Source organism: Vulpes lagopus, chromosome 3 (genome assembly GCF_018345385.1).
Source record: "Vulpes lagopus strain Blue_001 chromosome 3, ASM1834538v1, whole genome shotgun sequence".
Lineage (NCBI taxonomy): Eukaryota > Metazoa > Chordata > Mammalia > Carnivora > Canidae > Vulpes > Vulpes lagopus.
The window spans coordinates 139,696,520-139,717,951 of NC_054826.1; the positions used below are offsets into that span (position 1 = coordinate 139,696,520).

General features: G+C 36.4%; 1 non-coding gene across 1 annotated transcript; it reads left to right on the top strand.

Annotated features, from left to right (window-relative positions):
• The first annotated feature begins 11,511 nt into the window (after positions 1–11,511).
• On the top strand, positions 11,512–11,618 carry LOC121488425. Its single transcript, XR_005987054.1, has one exon. It is a non-coding gene; the product is annotated as a U6 spliceosomal RNA (small nuclear RNA).
• The last annotated feature ends 9,814 nt before the right edge of the window (positions 11,619–21,432 follow it).

Below are 21,432 nucleotides of genomic sequence, written 5' to 3' on the forward strand. Positions count from 1 at the left end.
ATAGGTAAAAATTAGCATAATACTTGGTGTACAGTATACTTGCAAAATGTGTTCTTCACTAGATCCTAATCTCAACTCAGATAAGAAACTATAGGTGTCAAGATGAGATAAGCTATTCATGATGATAAAGTAACCCTGAAATTCCAGTGACATGTTCAAAAGTGTATTTCTCATTCAGAAAAAGCTTCCTGTGGGTCAACAAGGGCTCTTTTTCAAGCAACAAATCGGAGAGATTGAAATCCTTGATCATGGTTGTCAGTTATAAACCTTAGTTCTAGCTCCTTAATCCCAACACATGGCCACTGAGGAAGGGATAAGGTACAGCCAAAAAGGCACAGCAGCTAATAACTCCCTCCCTCTAATTCAACACAAACGCTCAGATTTGGATCAGAACCAGTCACATGACAAAAGAAGTTGTGAAACGCTGTTCTGTAGACCCATATAAAGAAAATAATATCATAAGTATTGCTGTTAAGTACTAGTATTCCTCTTTATCATATCAGTAAAATGAGATACATAAAGGTACATGGGGAACCTGGGTGGCTCAGTCAGTTGAGAATCTGGCTCTTGATTTTTGGCTCAGGGTATGATCTTAGAATCCTGGGATTAAACTCTGTGACCAGCTCTGCACTCAGCCTGGAGTCGGTTTAAGGATTGTCTCTGCTCCTCCCCTCTTGTCCCTCCCCTCATGCTCCTAACCTGTTCCTAAGCAGGGCTTGCCCTCTTTTATTCTAAAATAAAATTTAAAATCTTAAAACAAAAAAAGGTACAGTAACCTGCTCTCGCCCATGTAGTCAGTAAATGTTAAGCTAAAACTTGAAACGGGCTTACACATTTTAAATTAGCAGTCATTATGTCAAGCATCATAACCAAATAGTTAAAATTTTAGGAAGAAAATAATTCTTTCAGTTGAGATTTATGAAAAGGTTTCATAGAAGAGGTGCCATTGAAATTATTAGTAAAGGATAGAACTTATGTGTTGAAAAATGGGATAAGGGAATCCTAGGCAAAGTCACATGAGCAGAGTAGTAGAAAGTATGTACAGGAAATAAGAATTAACTGTTTGACCAAGTCAGGATAATTGTTTTAACGGGCATAAGATTACACTAAGTAAAAAATTTCACTTGATGTGATCAATAACAAAATATATAATTGCTCAGTTGATATGAGCATTAAGACAACTTTTTATTTCATGATCTGATCACTTTTCCTCCTTTTATTTTTAACCTAGGCACAGCCTTGTGTTCCAAAACATACCTAAGATACCTGAAAACTCATAAGTTATTTAAGTTTGCTAGTACTAAAATGCTTCAAAATATTCCCCTAATGTCAAGTATGGTCATTCATGATTGAATATTGTTATATAATGGATGCCTGGGTAGCTCAGCCATTGGGCGTCTGCCTTTGGCTCAGGGCGTGACCCTGGTCTGGGGATCAAGTCCTGTATCCCGCTCCCTGTAGGAGCCTGCTTCTCTCTCTGTATATTTCTCTGCCTCTCTCTCTGTGTCTCTCATGAATAAATAAATAGAATCTTTTTTTTAAAATAAATAAAATCTTAAAAAATATATTGGCATATACCTGAAAAAACAATCTGAAAGAGCATATATAAAAATATTAAATTTAAACAAACTAATTCACATTTATCCAACTTACTCATTTGACATTTGCCTTTCAGGAAGTTGTTATATTCCAGGCAAGGTACTAGATGGAGGTAAGACATGATTGAGGTAGGGCCATTCATGTTCTTTTTACTAATGCGTTTAGCATAGAATTAGAATGAACAAGATTCTCAATAATAAAGACATGCTTTATAAGTGCTTGTATTTTTCCCTTTTTAAAAATAATTCAAATGTTAAACCAGCAATAAAATTAAGTTGGGTACAACTATACTGGCATTCAAAAGAACAGACTTATTTAATCATACCTGGAAGGATTTAACATAAGTAGAGCAGAGGATCTGCTTTTTCTCTCTTTCTGTATATAGTATCCTGAATGAAGGAGAGATTCTGAAGCTGTGGCGATAGACTTGGAAAAGAAGCATGCAGTATCTCCCCAGGCAAAGTTCTAAAAAGACTGAAAACCTTTTATTTTTATCAAACATCCTATATGTGATATTATTAGAATGAGATAGCCAAGAGCACAGAAAATAATAAAAATAATCCAGCTTTCTATTTGTGTGCATCTTGGAAATTAGGCAAAAGGGGATCACTCGTGGGTAGATTAAGCTACCTAAAATATGGCACCTGTGCCCAGTGAGAGGGTACTTTAATGTTCAGATTCTTTGGTCTCTGTGGTTACGGGAAGCTGGGTCACATGAAGATTGGCTTGCCTTTCTCTTTTTCACAAAGTAAAGGGTAGTAGGCAGGTATTTGCCCACATTTTTACCACATTAGGTGTCACAAATGAGTAAGCTGAGTATCAAGGATGACAAAATATCACAATTGTAAAAGTTTTCAAAAAACACATTTATTTTAGAATCTTTGGCATTGGAAGATAATGGATGGATTTTGGTACTACATATAATGTGCTATAATTTGTATATATGTATTTGTATATATGTATTCTGTATATACTTATGTGTATATGTATTCTAGAAGGCACTGCAGGATTAAAGGAAGTCCCAACAGAGAATAAAATCATCTAGGGATCCCTGGGTGGTGCAGCGGTTTGGCGCCTGCCTTTGGCCCAGGGCGCGATCCTGGAGACCTGGGATCGAATCCCACACCGGGCTCCTGGTGCATGGAGCCTGCTTCTCCCTCTGCCTATGTCTCTGCCTCTCTCTCTCTCTCTGTGACTATCATAAATAAATAAAAATTTTAAAAAAATCATCTAAATAATGTAAGTAGTCTCTGGGATTACATTTTTGTAACTTCATTATTTAGTGGAAATCTTATGATGTGGGAAACCCAGTTATTCGCTAGACACAGATGGTGATATATGGAATCTCTAAGAGGTGAAGTATTTCAAGTGGGGCTTCAAGGTTTGATTAGAACAAGGAGGTCAGGAATCTATAAACCTAAGAAAGAGTCTCCAGGTTTTATGGGTTAAAAACATAAACAAACAAAAAAATGTACTCACAAGCAATAGTCTGCTTTCATGGAGCTCTGTTGCATACAATGGGGGATATTTAAAAGAGCATGAGAAAACTTTATGCCTCTTCTCAGGGGACAAAGATACCATGTGATGAGCACTGTTGTTTGCCAGTGTCGGGCTGGAGTCCTACCAGCTGAAGCAAGACTGGAGACAGACACACAATAATTAAAGAGTGTGTAAGTTGAGATAGAATAAACAGATAAATTTTTAGTTTTCAGTCTTCATATTACAGAATTTTGGAGAAAAGGACTCCATCCAAATACAAGGTTAGACAGAACAACTTCAGGAGGAAAATGAGGCTTGAGTTGAAGCTTAAAGGAAGGGAAGATAATGAAAATAAGAGGGTTTAGAATTCCCAGACACGGGATCACGTGAATGAAGACATGGGAAGAAGATAACAGAACTTGGGGTCAGCAGCAGGGAGGAGTGGGAAGTTGTTGAGGTAACTTAAGGAGGATCAGACAATGAGATAAAATTTTAGAATTGATATGTTTAGCATAGAATCCATTGGAAGTCATTTTATAAAAAGTGTGATGTGATAATTATGCCCAGTATCTTCTGAAAATTAGTCTGGAAGGATTACAAAAAGACAGCTAGGATAAGATAGGAAGTCAGAGAGACCACAGATTGTACTAATTCAAGCATAAGGTGATAAAGCACCAGGAATACTCTACATTATATAAAGGGTGAGGAGGTTCTCCTTTGCTAAAAATAATCCACCCCCCACTACCCTCCCTAGGCCTCTTGATTCATTTCTTTTTTCATAGCTTTCCTAATCACTTTAATTTATTATCTGTCTCTCACCCCTATAATAGGTAAGCTATTTTGTTGTTTTGGTTTTCATTCTTGTATTTCCACAGCCTGGAACAGTGGTTGACACAGGATAGGTGTTCAATAAAATTTTTTCTCAGGAATCAATGAACAAATATAAAAATGCAGAACAAAGTAATACTTAGGAGCAGATTGAATATAAAGCATGAAAAAGAAAGAAAAAACTAAAATAATAATTCCAAATAATACTATCTAAAATATATATATATATATATATATATTTTTTTTTTTAAGTCATAGGAACAATTAGAGAGTTTTTATCCAATGGGGGAAATTTAGAGTCAGTTTTAGATCAAAACCTAAATAATATTAGGAAAGTATTATTTGGTTTTCTTTTTCTTTTTTTTTTTTAAGATTACATTTATTTATTTGAAAGAGAAAGATAGAGTGAGCATGAGCAGGGGTGGGGGGGGTGGAGGGAGAGGGAGGAGCAGAGAGAAAGGAGATCCCCAAAGAGGGCTCCATCCCAGGACCCGTAGATCACGACCTGAACCAAAGGCAGACACTTAACTGACTGAGCCACCCAGGTGCCCTGGAAAGTATTATTTGGTTAGCACTATCTTTTCCACACCTAGCCCAATACCTACAAGGTTGATGTTCCACAAACAGTCTTTGAAAAATACATGTTATTTGAAGACTGAGGATTGTAAATGTATTCTGTTTGGAGTTGGAAAGATTGGAATGAAGAATGGGAAAATACAGAAAAGGTAGATTTTAGACATTTCAAGTTGGAAGCTAGATGATATGGTGTGGCTGAGTTTTTAGAAATTGGAAAATGCGTAAATAGTTTAACGTGTTCATGCAATTGTGTATAAGATTGGTGATTCTCATTTGGCTGAAAACATGTCTTAGCAAATTTAGAAATTAATTTGAGGAATTTGCGACCTGGAGGCAGAGCATACAAACCCTAAACTTTTGAATTAATTTTATGAATACGGGTCTTTTATACATTAGGTAAATTTCTGAAAAGTTATGTGCAGATCAAATAAGGACAAATCTAATTACATTGACTTGAAGTAAAAGAGCTATTTTATTTGCATTTCTGATTGATTTGCAGTTGGCTGTCCTTCCTAACACCTTCACCATTTCTCTGCCTTTCAAGATTCTCTGTGAATTGGTTGATGGACTGTCAGCACTTAAATTCACTGGGGGCGGGCAGCCCCGGTGGCGCAGCGGTTTAGCGCCGCCTGCAGCCTGGGGTGTGATCCTGGAGACCCTGGGATCAAGTCCCACATCAGGCTCCCTGCATGGAGCCTGCTTCTCCCTCTGCCTGTGTCTCTGCCTCTCTCTCTCTGTGTCTTTCATGAATAAATAAATAAAATCTTTAAAAAAAATTCATTGGGGGCTTATATTTAAAGGATGTTTATGATAAGTGTTTCAGTTATATGAGAAAAGCATATTTGGATATATTGAGTTTTATAAAGAGCAAGGAACGGAACATGTATTATAAAATCTTAGAAGAGATTTAGTATTGTAAGTATAAATAAAGCATAGAATATGAGTAAGAGTTGATACAAATTAGTTCATTAAAGTGTAAGAGCAAGGTGTATAATGTTTTTATTTTTTATCGTTTTAAGATTTTTTATTTACATTTGAGAAAGAGAGAGAGGAAAGACTCCTTGCTGAGTAGAGAGCCCAATGCGGGACTTGATTCTAAGACCCTGGAATCATGACCTGAGCTGAAGGCAGATGTTTAATTGACTGAGCCACCCAGACGCGCATATAATATTTTTAATCAGTGTGAGAATTTGACCAGTTATTAAAATTTTTGAATTCGAATTTTCCAAGACTGAGGATTTTTGTTTTTGTTGTTGTTTTGTTTTTTAAAATTTTTTATTGGAGTTCAATTTGCCAACATATAGCATAACACCCAGTGCTCATCCCGCCAAGTGCCCTCCTCAGTGCCCATCACCCAGTCACCCCAATCCCCCGCCCACTTCCCCTTCCACTACCCCTTGTTCATTTCCCAGAGTTAGGTGTCTCTCATGTTTTGTCAAAGACTGGGGATTTGATATGAAAACTTGAAAATGCCATTGGTATTTTTCTGTTTCATTCTCTTTAGTCTTAAGACAAGGTTATTATTGTTATTAGGGGAATATTTTAATTATGTGCATCTGTGTGTCTTCAGTATATAATATACACATACACATAGTTAACTACTCAGTTTACCTTACTTTTTCTTTCTCCTGAGGACACATATAGTACATAATTTGAGTCTATTTGAGCCAATTAATATTTCAAGAAATTCTTTTTTATACCATTTACATGAAAACACTGAGGGAACAAATTTGAATATGTGTTTCACTTGACTAAATGAATTCTGAAGTTAGTGACCCAAAGACCAAACTGAGAAGGAGGAACGAGGAGAGCAGGAATCCTCATCCAGTCTCCCCTTTTAGCTCCTCATTGCACTAACTAAAGCATATGGTTGGTACTTAACAAATACTATGTTCTCTGCTCCAAAAATAACAACAAAAAAATCAAATTTAACCAATTATTGGGTTACATATTGATATAGTTATTCCTGCTTCTTCCCATCTTCTGAAAAAGATAAAAGTATCAGCAACATGAGTCTGCTGGTCCTTAGACACTCTTTTCAGATATAATCTTCTTCCAAACCAAATGCGTTTCTCATGTTTTTCTTCACCCTCTCTCAGCTGTTCCTTTTTTTCTCACCAAAATTCACGATTTTGATGCTGATGGTCTAAATTTCTTTCCCTAGACTTTCCTGCTAAAGATAGAGGCAGAACCAGCATGATCATCCCACTACGTTACTGTTCACATCTTTGATCTTCCCATGGATTAAATAATAACTAGAGATAAGCATAAATTATGTAGGGAAATACCATCATTTAATTTTCACACATGAATAGATCATGATTATTATTCAAGATAGACTAAAAATGTATTGCAGTACAAAAACCTTTAAAAATCTCAGTGGCTTTCAGGATATAGACTTGGATTTTGTTTGTTTGCTTGTTTTGTCTTCCTTGCTCCTGAACATATCCATCTCAGATCAATAGTGAGCTCTGTACTTTGTCATCTTCACTTAGGGGTGCAAGGTGACATTGTTTCATGTTGCAGGGAATCAGCAGTTATCTCCTAAGGGCTTCCGCCTGAAAGTAGCATGCTCAGCTTCCCTTCACACTGCATTGGCCAAAGGATGTCCCATAACTGCCCAACCTCAAGGGGCTGGGAGTGCAGTCTCATCAGGTGCCTGGATAGGAGAATATTACAAATCACAAGTGATCTCATAACTCCCTCACCCTAAAATAAATACAAGTTATGTGTATAGAACTTATTTTTAAATATACATTTTCAGTTTAAATTAGTTCAAATGCACTTCGGAAAGTATAAAATGCAATAGGAATAGAGGTGTTATAATTAACCTATTTTAGATAATATAATCATTAGAATGGAGAGTTTGGTAATTATAATAACTACTTTTAAAATGTCCTCAGATTTTTTTGCATCCATAAAGAATTTATTGAATACCTTCTATTTTCCTAGTCCTAGGTACATAGAGATAAACCAGACACACAAAGAAATTACAATCCAGTAAGAAAAGAGTCACTAGCAAATTGATGCTTTTGATAGAGTACATCAAATTTGATGGCAGAAACAAATTCATGATGCAAAGAGCATACTAAAGGGAGAAATTTCAAAAAGTGAGGTCAGAATGACTCTGTATACGCAGAGAGATTGCAAAGTAGTGACTTTGAGATAAGTTTTAAATACTGAATAGAAATTTTTATGGGTAAGAATAATCCAAAGGAAATACCATCTCCCAGAGCACAGGAGCATGAGAGTTTATATGATGGTGAGAAATTGCAAGTAGTACTAACTGACTGGAGAATACATTTATGGGGAGAAGCAGGGCCACGCAGCAAAATATAAGGTGAAAGGGAGGCAAATGCATGTGTACCATGCTAAAAATGTCAACTTTATCAGAGATAATGGTGAAACACAGGAGTTTTTTTTTTTTTTTCTTTAGAAAGAACATTATGTTGGAAAGTGAAGAATGAGTCTTCACCGCCTGGTATAATACCTAGTACATAATTAGGACTCAATAAAAAATGTTGAGTGAGAAAATGTGGCATGTAAGGAAGGATGAGATCATCTCACTATAATACATTAAACAATTTCTCTAAAATTGGAGAAATATCATACATTGAAGCTATCAGTATTGTTTATGGTGGGTGTTCCTAAATGAAGCAGTGATTCAGAAATGCAACTCATCAGTCATTTATTCATCCCCTGATTTTTTTCTTTGATTCATTTATGTAATAGATATATCTCCTCTGTAAAGCACTGTATTCAGGGGCACGAGAAGCAAAGATACCTATCATATAGATTTTTTTTTATGCAAGAACTCTGGAATCCAATAACAGAAGTAAGACTCATACTCAAATAATTACTGTGACGTAGTCTCTGGAAGCAGGGAGAACAGAAAAACAGATTGGTGCTAATTTGAGATCAGTGGTTATAAATGGTTTCAGGAATAAGTATTATTTAGGTTGGCTTCTTAACAGGTAGATTTATTGTAGACCTTCAGAGATTGTCAAAGTAGAAGGAAATAAGGTAAGCAACAATACCTATTTCAAACAATTTGTTCAATTTTGTTTTTTATTGTTACTGTTTAACCTGTCATAATTATGAGACAGACTAATTTTTAACTAATCAGATGATTCAAGTAAAGCAGTCAGTCAGATAACTCTGAGTTTCTTTTGCATACAAATGAGCTCTCAATGCATCAGCTATTATATTTAGTTACCTCTTCTGACTTGACTTGTGGAACAAATATTGACAGTCTCTTTTTTAATCACCAGTATTTCTAGAGAATTAAAATTTAGCAGCATTCCAAACACTTTTAAAATTTTATGCTTTAGAAAAGAAGTGGTAATGGAGTAATTAAGTGCATATACATATTCTGAAGAAAAAACATTACACTTTATAACCCGAAAGTTGATGAAAGTGCTTTTATTATACCATCATATTTCATTAATTTATTAACCACTTGAGTATTTAGTATGTTCCAGAAAACATACCACATGATTAATAATAATATTAGATTCGTTAAGCCTTTTGATTTGTCAGGCAGTGAGCTGTTTGCACACCTTATCTCATTTAATCCTCAAATTGACAATATGAGATAAGGATTATTATCCTCATTTCACAAGTGAGAAAATTGAAATGTAGAGAACTTACATAACCTGCCCAATGTTACCTTAAAAATATGTGAGGATTATGCCAAGTGAAATAAATCTGACAGAAAAAGACAAATACCATGATTCCACTTACATATGGAATCTAAAAAAACAAAACGAACAAACAGATCAGAAACAGACTTATCAATACAGAAAACAAATAGGTTCAGAGGGGACAGGGTTAGGGGATAGGTGAAATAGGTAAAGGAGATTAAGAGGTACATACTTCCAGTTATAAAATAAATAAGGCATGGGGATGAAAAGTACACCATAGGGAATGTGGTCAAGAATAATAAATAACTTTGTATGGTGACAGATGGTAACTACACTTAACGTGGTGAGCACTGCGTAATGGCCAGAGTTGTGAATCACTATGTTGTTTACTTGCAACTAGTATAACATTGTATATCAACTTCTACTTCGGTTTTTAAAAGTGGAAAAACAAAACAAGATTCATATTCAGATATGTCTTTTCCAGAAGGAAAAAATCTGATTCAACCTTAATGTCAACCCAGGATAATCAATACATAACAGATGCAACAAAAATCTCTGTAATACAAACGTAGATTCTGGGACTGGAAGTTCTGAGAGGCAGAGGCTGTCTTTTCCTTTTTGAAATCCCAATGTTTCATCTTATCTGTTGGTGCATAGTAATTGCTTAGGATACATTTGTTGGATGAACAAGAGATACAAGGAGAAATGGGAGCAACAGGAGACATTTTTGTATAAGAAGAGATTGAGAGGTTAAATGTCCACCCCAATGCCAAACATCTATCTATTCAAAATGTCTAGACTTCAGCCCACCCTTCAATTCTAGCTCTGTTCTTTACCATGGTGCTTCTCTTTGCCACTGTTTTAGTAGGATGGCATATAGATGCAGAGATCATACGTATAGTTTACCAAGATGAACTCCTCGAATGCAGGTTTTGCCCTACCTCTCTGCTTAAAGCTTTGACGTGTTCTTGCTTGCGTCGGGAGACAGTAGGCAGTGGTGGAGATGGGGAGCTCTTGGTCAGGCTGAGTGGGCTCAGATGTCAGTTCTGCCCCTTACTGCTTACTGTGTTCTCCTTTATAAAATGAACATAATCGTACCCAACCCACAGAACTGTGAGGATTGAATGTGAAAATCCATGAAAAATACTTAGCAAAGTATCACATGCATTAATTACATAGTCTGAAAGGGCTGGCTATTATTTTGAATCACTGGGTGTATTAGTTTCCTAGAACTGCTATCACAAAGCACCAAAAAACCCCACAAAAAAAAACTGGGTTGCTTAAAACAATGGAAATTTATTCTTTCATAGTTTTGGAGGCTACAGTCACATATCAGGGTGTTGGCCAGGCCATGCTCTGGGTCTGATGCTTTGAGAGGAGACTCCTCCCTTGACTCTTTTATCTTTTGGGGGTTATTGGCAATTTAGCCTCTGGGTTTTATTGGCAATTTTTGGCATTCTTTGGTTTGTAGATTTATCACTCTGGTCCCATGACTGTCTTCTCCCTGTGTGTCTCCACTTCATCTCCCCTCTGTGCATGTCTGTTTCTGTGTCCAAATTTCCCCTTTTTTAGAAGGATACCAGTCATACTAAATTACAGCCCACTGTAATGACTTTATCTTAAATAGCTTACCTCTATACACACCCTATTTCTAAAAAAGTTTACATTTGGGGGTACTGGACTGTTAGGACTTTAACAAATTTTTGGAGAGGGCATAATTCTGTCTGTCTATTTATTAGACCAGGCATCTACTTTTAATATTGTGTCTTAAAGGAGCCATGTGAGTTGAAATCCCCTGACCCAGAAGAGCATAAAAAGCACTTTTCTGAGAACTATCCCTTGTGTGTCCTACTTTTCTTCACCTAGCTTCTCAGCCATCTCCTGACAGCCTCAATTGAGAGTTGCCTCTTGGGTCTGGTTTAACTTTCACTCCTGGTCTAATTAGGGGAGCCATTGCTGACCTGAAGCTTCCATCCCCAGAAGACCCTGAGTTCTGCTTTTCCTGCTTTGGTACCTGCCTCTGGTGATAGGATTGCCTCCCCTGGAGGCTGACCTTGTCCTCATTTTACCATCAGTAATCCTCTATTGACATAGATGATAGCAGTAACAGTTTCTTGAAAGCTCTAAGGAGCCAGGGGTGATACCAAACACTCCACAGGCATTCCATTATTTAATTGCCACATCAGCCCAATATGGTAGGTTGGCCAATGTACAGATGAGGAAACTGAGGTTTATTGAGGTTAAAGTACATGAAATAGACAAGAAACGATGAGGCTTGAACTAAGTTGGTGGCTGAGGGAACAGAGCAGGGAGAGGCTTTCAGAGAAAGCAGGTATAATCCAGTGCACTGGGTTCTGACGCAATGTGCATCTGAAAGAGGATGACCGTGCTCGCTTCGGCAGCACATATACTAAAATTGGAACAATACAGAGAAGATTAGCATGGCCCCTGCGCAAGGATGACACGCAAATTCGTGAAGCGTTCCATATTTTTAGAAGAAGTTCAGTGGAACAATCCACAAAAACAAGGACTGAATAGATATGATGACACTAAACTCATATCTGTCAATAGTAACTCTGAACGTGAACTGGCTTAATGACCCCATCAAAAGGCACAGGGTTTCAGACTGGATAAAAAAGCAGGACCCATCTATTTACTGTCTACAAGAGACTCATTTTAGACAGAAGGACACCTACAACCTGAAAATAAAAGGTTGGAGAACCATTTACCATTCAAATGCTCCTCAAAAGAAAGCAGGGGTAGCCATCCTTATATCCGATAAATTAAAATTTACCCCGAAGACTATAGTGAGAGATGAAGAGGGACACTATATCATACTCAAAGGATCTATCCAACAAGAGGACTTAACAATCCTCAATATATATACCCCGAATGTGGGAGCTGCCAAATATTTAAACCAATTAATAACCAAACTGAAGAAATACTTTGATAATAATATACTTATACTTGGTGACTTCAATCTAGCTCTTTCTATACTAGATAGGTCTTCTAAGCACAACATCTCCAAAGAAACAAGAGCTTTAAATGATACACTGGACCAGATGGATTTCACAGATATCTACAGAACTTTACATCCAAACTCAACTGAATACACATTCTTCTCAAGTGTACATGGAACTTTCTCCAGAATAGACCACATACTGGGTCACAAATTGGGTCTGAACCGATACCAAAAGATCGGGATAGTCCCCTGTATATTCTCAGACCATAATGCCTTGAAATTAGAACTTAATCACAACAAGAAGTTTGGAAGGACCACAAACACGTGGAGGTTAAGGACCATCCTGCTAAAAGATGAAAAGGTCAACCAGGAAATTAAGGAAGAATTAAAAAGATTCATGGAAACTAATGAGAATGAAGATACAACCGTTCAAAATCTTTGGGATGCAGCAAAAGCAGTCCTGAGGGGGAAATACATCGCAATACAAGCATCCATTCAAAAACTGGAAAGAACTCAAATTCAAAAGCTCACCTTACACATAAAGGAACTAGAGAAAAAACAACAAATGGACCCCACCCCCAGCAGAAGAAGACAGTTAATTAAAATTCGAGCAGAACTAAATGAAATCGAGACCAAAAGAACTGTGGAACAGATCAACAGAACCAGGAGTTGGTTCTTTGAAAGAATTAATAAGATAGATAAACCATTAGCCAACCTTATTAAATAAAAAGAAGAGAGAGAAGACTCAAATTAATAAAATCATGAATGAGAAAGGAGAGATCACTACCAACACCAAGGAAATACAAACGATTTTAAAAACATATTATGAACAGCTGTACGCCAATAAATTAGGAAATCTAGAAGAAATGGACGCATTCCTGGAAAGCCACAAACTACCAAAACTGGAGCAGGAAGAAATAGAAAACCTGAACAGGCCAATAACCAGGGAGGAAATTGAAGCAGTCATCAAAAACCTCCTAAGACACAAGAGTCCAGGGCCAGATGGCTTCCCAGGGGAATTCTATCAAACGTTTAAAGAAGAAATCATACCTATTCTACTAAAGCTGTTTGGAAAGATAGAAAGAGATGGAGTACTTCCAAATTCGTTCTATGAGGCCAGCATCACGTTAATTCCGAAACCAGACAAAGATCCCATCAAAAAGGAGAATTACAGACCAATATCCCTGATGAACATGGATGCAAAAATTCTCAACAAGATACTAGCCAATAGGATCCAACAACACATTAAGAAAATTATTCACCATGACCAAGTAGGATTTATCGCCGGGACACAAGGCTGGTTCAACACTCGTAAAACCATCAACGTGATTCATCATATCAGCAAGAGAAAAACCAAGAACCATATGATACTCTCATTAGATGCAGAGAAAGCATTTGACAAAATACAGCATCCATTCCTGATCAAAACCCTTCAGAGTGTTGGGATAGAGGGAACTTTCCTCGACATCTTAAAAGCCATTTACGAAAAGCCCACAGCAAATATCATTCTCAATGGGGAAGCACTGGGAGCCTTTCCCCTAAGATCAGGAACAAGACAGGGATGTCCACTCTCACCACTGCTGTTCAACATAGTTCTGGAAGTCCTCGCCTCAGCAATCAGACAACAAAAAGACATTAAAGGCATTCAAATTGGCAAAGAAGAAGTCAAACTCTCCCTCTTCGCCGATAACATGATACTCTACATAGAAAACCCAAAAGCCTCCACCCCAAGATTTCTAGAACTCATACAGCAATTTGGTAGCGTGGCAGGATACAAAATCAATGCCCAGAAATCAATGGCATTTCTATACACTAACAATGAGACTGAAGAAAGAGAAATTAAGGAGTCAATCCCATTTACAATTGCACCCAAAAGCATAAGATACCTAGGAATAAACCTAACCAAAGAGGTAAAAGATCTATACCCTAAAAACTATAGAACACTTCTGAAAGAAATTGAGGAAGACACAAAGAGATGGAAAAATATTCCATGCTCATGGATTGGCAGAATTAATATTGTGAAAATGTCAATGTTACCCAGGGCAATTTACACGTTTAATGCAATCCCTATCAAAATACCATGGACTTTCTTCAGAGAGTTAGAACAAATTATTTTAAGATTTGTGTGGAATCAGAAAAGACCCCGAATCGCCAGGGGAATTTTAAAAAAGAAAACCATAGCTGGGGGCATCACAATGCCAGATTTCAGGTTGTACTACAAAGCTGTGGTCATCAAGACAGTGTGGTACTGGCACAAAAACAGACACATAGATCAATGGAACAGAATAGAGAACCCAGAAGTGGACCCTGAAATGCATGGTCATCTAATATTCAATAAAGGAGGAAAGACTATCCACTGGAAGAAATACAGTCTCTTCAATAAATGGTGTTGGGAAAATTGGACATCCACATGCAGAAGAATGAAACTGGACCACTCTCTTTCACCATACACAAAGGTTAACTCAAAATGGATCAGAGATCTAAATGTGAGACAAGAGTCCATCAAAATCATAGAAGAGAACACAGGCAACACCCTTTTTGAACTCGGCCACAGTAACTTCTTGCAAGATACATCCACAAAGGCAAAAGAAACAAAAGCAAAAATGAACTATTGGGACTTCATCAAGATAAGAAGCTTTTGCACAGCAAAGGATACAGTCAACAAAACTAAAAGACAACCTACAGAATGGGAGAAGATATTTGCAAATGACATATCAGATAAAGGGCTAGTTTCCAAAATCTATAAAGAACTTATTAAACTCGACACCAAAGAAACAAACAACCCAATCATGAAATGGGCAAAAGACATGAAGAGAAATCTCACAGAGGAAGACATGGACATGGCCAACACGCACATGAGAAAATGCTCTGCATCACTTGCCATCAGGGAAATACAAATCAAAACCACAATGAGATACCACCTCACACCAGTGAGAATGGGGAAAATTAACAAGGCAGGAAACAACAAATGTTGGAGAGGATGCGGAGAAAAGGGAACCCTCTTACACTGTTGGTGGGAATGGGAACTGGTGCAGCCACTCTGGAAAACTGTGTGGAGGTTCCTCAAAGAGTTAAAAATAGACCTGCCCTACGACCCAGCAATTGCACTGTTGGGGATTTACCCCAAAGATTCAGATGCAATGAAACGTCAGGGACACCTGCACCCCGATGTTTCTAGCAGCAATGGCCACAATAGCCAAACTGTGGAAGGAGCCTCAGTGTCCATCGAAAGATGAATGGATAAAGAAGATGTGGTTTATGTATACAATGGAATATTACTCAGCAATTAGAAACGACAAATACCCACCATTTGCTTCAACGTGGATGGAACTGGAGGGCATTATGCTGAGTGAAGTAAGTCAATCGGAGAAGGACAAACAGTGTATGTTCTCATTCATTTGGGGAATATAAATAATAGTGAAAGGGAATATAAAGGAAGGGAGAAGAAATGTTGGGAAATATCAGGAAGGGAGACAGAACATAAAGACTCCTACCTCTGGGAAACGAACTAGGGGTGGAGGAAGGGGAGGAGGGCGGGTGTTGGAGGGGAATGGGTGACGGGCACTGAGGTGGACACTTGACGGGATGAGCACTGGGTGTTTTTCTGTATGTTGGTAAATTGAACACCAATAAAAATTAATTTTAAAAAAAATGATAGAGGATGACCAATGAAGTAACTTCCAAGCTTCTAGTCTGTTGTTTGGATGGATGCAAAGTGATACTTTTCACTGGAATAGGAGAGAAGGAAAACCAGGTGTAGGGAAGGTGGGAGGCGATCATGGCTTTAATTGCAAACGTGTTGTGTGTGATACTGTAGATTACACAAGCAAAGATGAGGCAGGTGGATATATGAGCCTAGAAGTCATGTAGAGGGGATCCCTACATTCTCTTCCAAACTGGTCTCCCTGCTTCTACCTCTGCCCTCTCCCATCCTTCTCCAGTCTATTTACTATACATTTACATTGAATCACTCCTCTGTTTCCTAGCAAAGGCTTCCCATTTCATGCAAAGCAAACCCCAAAGTTTGACAGTGACCTACAAGGCAAGACACAATCTGGTATCCTGTGGACCATTCTCCTCCTCTTGCACTCCACTTTCGCCAAGCCAGCCCCTTTGCTTTTTTTTTCAAGCCAGGAAAATTCTACCTCCAGGCCTTACTCTTGCTACTTCTACCTAGATGTTCTTCCTCCCAGATGTATGTATGGCTGGTTCCCTCACTTCCTACAGGTCTTTACTCAAAAGTCTTTTTTCAGTGGGGCCTTCTTTGACCATTGTATCAACTCTTACATAGTAACATTTCAAATCCTCTTTCTCAATTTTATTTTTTCTCCTTTACACTTATCACTATTTAGCCTACACTAAAATTTACTTATGTACCTTGTTTATCTGGTCAAATGTAAGTTCCATGGGGGCAGGGAGTCTGCGTATTAGCTCAATGGTCTAACCCCAGTGTCTAGATGGTTATTGACACATAGTAGGCCTACAATAAACATTTATAAATAAATGATTCCATGGAAAAATATGATCAAAATATAGATTTTATTCATTCATTTGGAAATTATCTCTTGAATATCTGTATTATGTGCCAAATACTGTTCTATGTTCTGGAGAATAACAGATGATATGTCTGCCATCATGAAGCTTACTTCCTAATTAGAAAGAGCAAAAATAAATAGTTAATTAAATATACGAGGTTCCAGATGGTGACAAGCTCTATGGGGAAAAAATAAAGTGAACTAAGGAAGATGGATTTCAGAATCATGAACATAAGATATTGGAGTCCCATATAAAAGTGAAGGATCATGAATAGTTTGTGATCTGGGAAGCATAAGCATTAAAAGGATAAGTAAAGCAAGAAGGGAAGCTCATGAAGAGATCTAAATGGGAAATGACAGAGAAATGGAAGGAAAGTCAGGATAGTGTGGTGTTAGGAAAGTCAAGGAAGCAGAGAACCTCAAAAAGGAAGGAATAATCAATAATGTCAAACATCTAATTTGCAGGGGTCAAATACTATAAGAACAAAACATATTTGCTAGAATTTGACATTTAAGCAAATTTACAAAAATTAGTTTCAGTAGAGCAATGAGATAAGAAGCCAGATTACTGTGAGCTAAAAAGAGAACAGGATATGAGAATATCAGTAGAAGTTGATAGGACCCACTTTTTTTCAAGATGCTCTGCTTTAAATTTAAAAAAGAAAGAAAAGAAAAAAATTAAGAGGATAACTAGAGGGACCCATGAAAACTGCATTAGAACTGTTGTGGATATAATCAGAAAGCTGAAGACAGCTCACTTTCTCTGTCTCCCCGTCTCTGTCTCTCACACACATACTCTTCACATACATACACCCCTCCCCCCACAATATTCCCATTGATTAATAATCTTAATTTTCAAAGAAAATAAAATTCCCAGAAGCTTGCATATTTATGAAGTTTTAGCCCAGGATTCATGCTCAGCAAGCTGCAAGGTTGATTTTACCCGTGGATTTAATGAAAACATAGGTCAATTACAAGGTGTGTATTAACAGTAAGAATAAGAGCAGCTAACATTGGTTGGTTACTGGGGTCAAATATTATGACAACTGTTTTAAATTTATTTGTCCTCACTTTTGAGGTGTGGAAATGAGGCTCAAAGATGTTAAATTGAGCTGAAATTCAAACACAATCTAACTTTCAACTTTATGATTCAACTACACGAGGCCACCTAAGCTACACAATGTTTTAGTGTCTAATGCTAGTCCAATTTATGGATAACTTCCAAGTGGGTCAGACGAAATGTAAAAAAAGAAGCCATATAGGTACTAGAATAAATACATGAGTAAGTTCTTCTATAATCTGGTAACAAAAACAAAAACAAAAACAAAAACCTATTCCTATTATCAAAAATGAGAAAAATAAGGGAAAAGATTGAAAATTTTGAGTACATAAAAAAGAAAATAATTTCTTTTTTTTTTTTTAAGAAAATAATTTCAAGCTGAGAAAGTACCTAAGTTATAGACAAAGAGAGAGTAACTCTAATATAGAAAGAGCTTCTAAAAATAGAAAGCTGCCAACAACCTTATTGAAAACTGGGTTAGACATAGAAATAAGAAAAGAAATGCAGTGTATTAGTAATCTATTGCCAAGTAACCAAGTGCCCCCAAACTTAGCAGCCTAAAATGATGAACTTTATTATTTCACGGTTTCTATAGGCCGGGGACTCAGACACAGCTTAGCTGAGTCCTCTGCCCTGGTTCCCATACAAGGTCAATCAAAATGTCAACTGGGCTGTTGTCACAGATTGAGGAAGAGTTCTCTTACAATTTATTTCATAGTTTTTATACTGCAAATCAAACCAGAAGGGATAAAGTAATCTCTAAAACTTCAAAGCAAAATGAAATGAAAGAACCTAACTAGGTATCAAGGTGGTAATATAACCATATGAGGAGGAATTATTTAAAACACAAGAATTTGTCTCTACAGTTGGTGGGAAACACCCTAAAAACAAACAGATACACAAATAAAACTGCCCTTACCTTGAAGAAAAAAAAGCACACAACAAAACTTTTAACAGTTTTTAGCAATTATATTGTTATTAGGAGTGTTGAAAAATATGTATGATTATGTAGTGTGCCTGTGAATCAGGATTTTCGGTACTGAAGAGATGAGGTACAGATGCAAGACCAAAGAGTTAAATTTAAACGCTGTATTTCTGACTCAGGAATGGCATGTCAGTATGAATTTATGGTGTATTTTCTCTAAAAGAAAAAGATATTAGCTTTATCCTTTGAAAAACCCTATAAACAATGACCAACCAGGTGGTAATAAAGCAAACTTTATTGACCAGATTTTGGTCTCTAAATATAATTTCTTCCTACAAGAAACCAAAGTACCTTAGAAAAACAGCTGGTTCCAGGTCTAGGGCAAAACATGTTGGAAATTATCCTAGAACATTTTATCATACCAGAAGTGAGAAAACTTCTCACTTCTGAGAAGTTGAGAAGTTACATCAAAAGAATCCATGAAACAAGGGCAGCCCCAGTGGCTTAGTGGTTTAGCACTGCCTTCAGCCCAAGGTGTGATCCTGGAGACCCAGGATCGAGTCCCACGTTGGGCTTCCTGCATGGAGCCTGCTTCTCCCTCTGCCTGTGTCTCTGCCTCTCTCTCTGTCTCTGTGTCTCTCATGAATAAATATATAAAATCTTTAAAAAAAAAAAAAGAATCCATGAAACTAATGTAAAGACAATCCTGCTGGTCAAAAATAAAATAGCTGGAGTATAAATAAGAATAACAACCTAATGGATTGAGATATCAAATACCTTTAAATTCATAAGTTTATAATTATGTAATTACATAATATATAACATTATTATTTTATATTATTATATTAAATATGGCATAAACAGTGCATATATAATCTTAATAGTATAGATTATTAGTTAAATAATAATTGAATCATAATAATTAAATAAGTAAATAATAATAATAATTAAAATAATTTTGTAAGGGTGCTTGGGTGGCTTAGTTGGTTAAGTGTCCAACTCTTGATTTTAGTTCAGTTCATGATCTCAGGGTCAGGAGATTGAGCCCTAAGTCAGGATCTGCTCTAAACATGGAGCCTTCTCTTTCTTTCTCCCTCTACCTTTCCCCCTACTCCCCACTCACATTGTCTCTCTCTCTCTTTAAAATAAAAAAAGTAAAAATAAAATAAAATAAGTAGTATTGTATTAATAATATAACTAATATATATTAATATTATGTAGGTAATATGTATTAAACTCTCATTGTTCACCTTTGGAATATGCTGAGAAGCCAATTCATGATTTTTAAATGGTAAATAAAGAGAACTAGTCAAATATTTATCCTGTTTTTCCTACACAAATTGTACTATTGAAAAATCAAATAGCTGATTAGCTGATGTTTCTCTTTATAGAAGTATTAGAGCTAAAGAATAAGGATGAAATGATAAAATTAATATTTTTCAATCCCTAAAAGATTAACAAATCGAGGTAATAATCATCAGTGGTTAATAATAGCTCTAACAGAGAAAAACAAAACAAAGCAGATGTCATATACTTCCTAATGTAAGCACACACCAAAACCTATGAAACATTCTTGCCAAAAAAACCCAAAACTAGATCTACCTTCCTATACACAGAAATACAGGGAATGAGAAGATGTTAACTGACCCTATAGATATGTAATTATCAAAATCTAGACTATAGGGACTCTATAGGTTAAATGACTAATTTCTCTAATAAATTCAAAAGAAAAAACCAATGGAAAGTAAATGCATAAATTATTATAGAAATAAGAGACATAACCAATTGCAAACTTTAAATCTTATTTGCGTTTTTATTTGAATAAACTATAAAAAATGACACAATAGGGGAAATGTGAATACTGAGTGGACAGATATTGGATGGTATTAAACAGTTATTAAGTGTGATTATTCTAATTTTGGTTTGTGTTTTTAAAAAGCACTTATCATTATATGGAGATATAGACTGAATTATTTATGGATGAAATGACATGTTGAGAATTTGCTTCCAAATAATCTAAAGGAATGGAGAATTAGAGATAAAACAAGATTGAGGTGATAATTACTGAAGGTGAGCAATAGACAGAAGATTTTATTATACTAATCTCTTTAATGGTATATGTTTGTAAAACATCCATAAGAATTTGTTAAGCTGGTCAGCCCGGGTGGCTCAGCGGTTTAGCGCCGCCTTCAGCCAGGGCGTGACCTGGAGACCAAGGATCGAGTCCCACGTCAGGCTCCCTGCATGGAGCCTGCTTCTCCCTCTGCCTGTGTTTCTGCTTCTCTCTCTTTCTCTGTGTTTCTTATGAATAAATAAATAAAATCTTTAAAAAAAAAGAATTTCTTAAGCGGAGTGATAGTGGGTCCACAGGTTTTTTAAGATATTATTTTTGTACTTTTTTGAACGTTTGAAATGTTTCATAATGTAGGAATATATCCCAGGAAATTGGAGCTTTAACAATATCCTGAAAGTAGCCAGCACCCCTCTAGGACACACTTTATTTATGGTTTTATGTTAAGAAGTTCATTTTCAATTGATACTAACTTGCTGATTCAAAGGAAGTCATTGAATTATTTATTTCTTTTGGTCCCCCACTTGCCTATGTTTTAAATGGGAACAAATGAAAACTGTTAATTAAAAAGCTTTATTTTCTCTGCTTCAAGTTCCTTGGGAGAAAACCATTATTAAAACAGAATAGTTTAATGCATAACCAATCCTGACACTTACTACATTGCTTTGGCCTTTTGTTTTTAGTACAAAATTCTTTTACTATACATTTTGAAATGTTTTCATCTTTCTCACATCTTTCTCACAAGTATAACACA